Source organism: Liolophura sinensis, chromosome 10, assembly GCF_032854445.1.
Source record: "Liolophura sinensis isolate JHLJ2023 chromosome 10, CUHK_Ljap_v2, whole genome shotgun sequence".
Classification (NCBI taxonomy): domain Eukaryota; kingdom Metazoa; phylum Mollusca; class Polyplacophora; order Chitonida; family Chitonidae; genus Liolophura; species Liolophura sinensis.
This window is the reverse complement of record NC_088304.1, coordinates 4,697,671-4,703,262: the sequence shown is the minus strand read 5'-3', so window position 1 is coordinate 4,703,262 and position 5,592 is coordinate 4,697,671.

Sequence of the window (5,592 nt, the reverse complement as noted above, 5' to 3'; positions counted from 1 at the left end):
GTGTGGTTCACTTTGGAATCCTCCACGCGACTCATCTCCATCGCTTGCCCATGTTTGTTGTCCACGACTATGATAGGAATCTCTATTTCCTTGCCGGTTGTTGTTGTTGTGGTCGACGTTGTGGCGGCAGTTGTGGTGATGACGTTGTCGTCATGCCGGTCGTCAATGACGTGCCGGTTTTGTATAGTCGTTATAACGGGTATGGAATTGTGGAGAGAAGTAGTTGTGGTGGTTCTTGTGTGCTTCTCCAACCTTCCGTGACTTTTCTTCCAATAGAACCACAGATGAACCAAAAGCAGAATTACGAGGAGTGTAAGAATGAACCAAAGTCCAATGGCTAAGGCGCCGTCGCCGAATTCTTGCGCATAGCGGTTTGTTTTCAACAGGCCACCGATCAGGGTCCAAGCGAGCCACAACAGCGTGCACCCAACACCGGCCACGAGGATCAGAATAGCTTCGATCCTCATCAACCGATCCTTCCATCGTCTCCTCATCTTCAGCAGCACCAGTCCTACCACAAGGAGGGTGAATATTAGAAGCATAATGTAAATCAGTGCCAAAAGATGATTCTCGAAGTCTGTCCGCCACGGGTCGGAGGTGTAGTGATTGCATCCCCAAGCGAAAGAGGACCCGATGTGGAGAGCGACATCTGGTGGCACAAGGATAAGCCACATGACTATGATGACGACTTCAATCGCAACCAGCAGAGCGAATGAAAGATAGATGAATATGGGAAGAGCGAATGCGGATTCCTGCTTTTTGAACATGAGGAATCCTCGAACAACCATGACGGAGATACAGATGCTGTAGGCCAGTCCGATCCCAAAGCGCGTGATGCCGCAGGTGGCCTTCGTGGGGACGGGGATGAAGGCGAAGAGGGTCAGATAACCAATGAAGGCTCCGAAGAGAAGGATGGCGTAAAGGACGACGTAGCTAATTCGGATTGACCGCAGGTAAAGGAGAATCAATATGGCGGCTGCAATGATGACCAGTAAGATGCCTAGTCCAGCCAGTACACCAATGGCGATGATCCAGCCGTGCCCGATATCCCAGCGAGTCGCAACCGTTCGTCGACCTGGCATAACAACGCCTTCGATTGGCTCAACTGAGACTTCCGTTTGTGACCGAGATTTCTTCACATATCCAATCTGAAAACCGACATGTGACAATAACAAGACCACCATGAGCAGTTGTGTTAAGAGAACATACAGATTAATCAAATATTTCATATTTCTGAAACACTGAGTGTTATGGCAGAAGCCTGAAGGTATTCCGGGGTACAATAATATCTACCTGTTACTTTGTTCTCTGATAGATGTAAACACTAGACCTTCATGTCAACATATTCCTCTTAGAATTGGTCCTTTAATATTTTGTTTTACACTTGAATTTAACATAGTTATGGTGTTTTTTTTTCTGCCGTTATCACGAAATGAGCAAAATGTACAAAAGACCAGCCCTTGCTTATTACAGAAAACCTGTCTGACTCAAGTCCGAAATGTGAAGTGTGATTTCAATGTTTACTTTTGTAATTTTATGGTTCATTTTGCATACATCGAATAAATGTTATAGAAATGCAAATTTATCACCTATTGTTTAAACTTATGGACAAAATTTTCTATTTGAAATTATTCCCGCAATTTTCCCTAGTTTTCAATCAGAACTAAATCGAATCCAACAGATTCCTGGTAATCTGGGGATTCAAGTGTCTTTTATGCGAATCCTAACACAATAAAACTTACAAAATACGTCAATTACATTATCCATTTATCACCTGTACACAAGAGGAAATGAATCTAATCGACATCATTTTGATGCACAAATACGTATATATACAGAACAGGCTGTTATATTTGTATCACCCTTAAGAAGTAAACCACTGGAGATGATGTCAACGGGTGATGGAATTAATAGGCTTCCTGACGGCCAAGCTTTAACTGGCACGGTGAAAAGTGTTTGAAATATTTTCTTTTATGGAGGAAGGAATACTTTGATCCATCCAGGCAGTAGATCACCATAATTCTTTTATCAATTTGTGGTACTATTTTGTACAAAAGGCAAGTGCAGAAAAAGTCTTTCAGGCACCGTACACGGAAGACGAATAAACACAAGTTAAAATCAAATAACTTTATGTATTAACATAATTGGTAATTGGATCATGTCAAATATCAGTAGTAGTAACTATATTTAAAGGTGTCCATTCGACACGTTCCATACCCCTAAGGCCTATTTCATTATTAGGCTTCACCGATTACGCCTGACCATTTGCCAAGTAACACACTCGTTTCTGTTCTGGTTTCGCTCCCTATGCTGTAGTATTTCATATTGTGTTTATTTAAACGCCTTATGCTGAATATGTTTTTAATCTATTGGAGACATAGTAAGTTTTATGGGTGGACTAAACCAGAAACCAAACTACTGCAAACAATCACAGGTATCTGACGTATCTCCAGACTTAAAAGTGTAGCTGTATCCTCATGAACTGGATTCGAGACAGGGACCTTGTGGCCTCGGACAATGAACCAGTGAGGGCCGCGTTTTCGCTTCTAGGGAACTACCAAAACGAAATTTACGATATCTGACTGTCTATCAAAGTCGTTTCTTGTGGGAGATCTTACGAATATTAGCAAAAGACAGATAACGATTCTCTGTTGCAGGCTATTTGTAAATTTCGTTTTTACGTACGTGCGTGTTGACGATTCTGTCACCAGCCGCACTTGACCTGTAAACTGTATACTCCCAATCTTCTGGCGCGTGAGTGCCTGAAGCAAGACCTCCTTTGTCAAGTAAAGCCCTGTGTATCTTCGTTTGAAACTCGCTCTCCAGCAGGCTGAAGTCATAGCCTGGACAGTCGGGCCTGTACGGACAGGATTCAGTGACGCTGAAGTAGGTACCCAGCATCAGATCCACGGCTGAGATGATCAGAGCCGTAGGATTTGGACTTGGGGAGGCAGCCTTTCCAAACTTTAAGCCGGGATCACATGGCGGCTTACCTGATGCCCCGCATTTCAACTTTTGTCGGAAATAATTTGCGAACCAAGGATTGATAACGTCATTGCGGTTCAAAGTCAAATCAGCGAGATAGCGTTCAAAATCATTCACCCAGCTGTTTATAGCTACCTGGGGGTGATGATACGTCAGCAGAATGTCGGGTCGATTAGAAGCCACGGTCCGTCCATAGTCGTCCAAATTTCCCGAGGAAATGATCACAAATCGGTCGCTCAACGCATCGTGTACAATGGCTTTTTGTTTTCCATATGCAAATACAACAATAACGGCCATAGCTGGCGTGTTCACGTCTGTCCCCTGCAGAGTCTGACGAATAGATGTGTCGTCCGCTCTAGGAGCAATATCTTGAGAGGACGTGACGCTGATGCCAGCAGCTCTCGCTTTGGCTGAGAATGACTCCAGTCCCGATTTACCGTACACATCATTTACGTAAATCACCTCCGCTTCTCTCCAGTCCTGCTGCCTCATGAACGCAACAATGGCGTCAGCTTCCTGATCGACGCTGGGCGACAGGGTGTAATATTTAGGATAGATCGTCTTTTTAAACATTGGTCCTTTGGGTGACAAATTCACGAAAACATCTCGTGAACCGTTGAAAAGTTGAGCGCCTTTGGCTGTTACCTCACCGTTGTCATACCCCAAGAAAGCCAGGGTGTTAGGTTTGGCGACATCCGGGGTGGGAGAACATTTAATCCAGTCATTCATCCGAAAGTAAAATCTGTCCGGACTGCCGCAGGTATCAAAGGCTACGCCACGTAACTTTGGCGTAGAACTCGTCAGGTTGTGGCGCTCGTCATAAGTGTTTAGTGCCCAGAAAAACGCCTCATGGTGCAATATGTCTCTTTCGTCAATGATGCCGCAGGTCTTTTGTGTCTGTGGATCATGATGATGGACCGGAAGTATGAGACCGAGGTAAACTTCCCGCCTCTGAATCTTGTTCTGAGGTGTAAGTAGGGCTAAGTCGTCAAGGCGACAAGCGGGACCTTTTGAGACCTGTGACACAGCTGACGTGATGAACGTCAGGATGACTAACACAGCTAGTGTTTCCATCTGTCAATAAAGAAAAAAAACACACAGGTTAGTCCAATACATATGATTCTTGGGATTACGATTGTTCATTTGTCATTTGTCTTCATTTAGAAATTTCTGTCTCATATAAGAATGTTTTACACAACAGACATGGAGAAACTGATCCTGACGTTTTATCTGTTTACAGTAAATATGTCAGTTGTACACTGCAGGAAACACGTTCGTGACGAAGTAAAATCATGACTTCTCATTCCCAGGTAAGCGAACAAACAATATCCGGTAAGTTTACAGTGACATGAATAAAATGTTTGTGTTAAAAAATGCCAATCACACCAGTGCCTGCTTCAATTCACAACAAAGAAGGAGTGGATATATATCGCGTTTAGATAGAAATTCACGCTGCAGAAACATTTAATAATTCCCCTGAAGAAAAGAACAATACAAGCTTTAGCTGATGTTTGCTTTTCACATCTAGATATTATTTCACTTCGAAATAGCAGAGCACTTCACGGGCCAGATGTAATTAATTTTTCCAAGGCAGACTCGTTGGGAGTTTTTTTCTTCTCTCAAAAAATTCCCTGTATGTTACCTAATCATTAAATGTGTGTTGATAGAGGAGCATCCAGTATGTTTATACATAAAGGCCGGATATACAGGTTTATGGTCCCGCTGCATGTAGGTAAAAATGCAGACATCCATAATGACAGGGCCCAACCCCGTATTCCTAAATTAGCATCAACTTTTGAGACCACCTTTGAACTGAATTTATCTAACCATCATCGTCGTCATATGATAATATGACGATAATTGTTAAGTACGACGCTAAACCCCAAGCACTCACTCACTTTAACCGTCAATGGCAATGTCTTCGACGTCAGGGTGTGTTTTAAATATGATCTGCAAATCCCTGCACCTTTTCTTTACTGAAGCAAACTACATGTTTCAGCCATTTCATTTTGGTAATGTGCCCTTATCTATATACGCATAGATAATTTGTGTATAAGCCTGTCATGTACTAGTAACTGGTCGTAAGATGGCGGTATAGTATCTTCATCAGAGTACGTGCATATACCGGAGAGCCCTTTCATTTACCCTATTAACTGAATAAACTCGTGCCATAACAAGGGCATAGCACAGCGTGCCAGTCTCCTTATTCTTTAACAGCGTTAATTCATGCTGTATAACTGGCGATAGGATAACATGATAATTTTTTATTTATCCTTTTAACATATAACTAACCTTGGCATAACTGAGGGCTCCGTTTAGTTTCCCTGTTAACGTTGTTTTTGGAGACCATGTGATTGACCATGACATCATGGAATAATCTGTTTATTATTGTTTCGTACGTGGGAAGGTCTGCCACCATCCTGCGAATGTCCTTGGGTTTCCCCCGGGCTATGCCCGGTTTCCTCCCACCATAATGTTGACCGCCGTCGTATAAGTAAAATATTCTTGAGTACAGCGTAAAACACCAGTAATAAAGAAATATAAAGAAATATTTATTGTTTAGGGTAATACAAATACTTTGGAATTCAGAGTAAAACTACAGCAGCA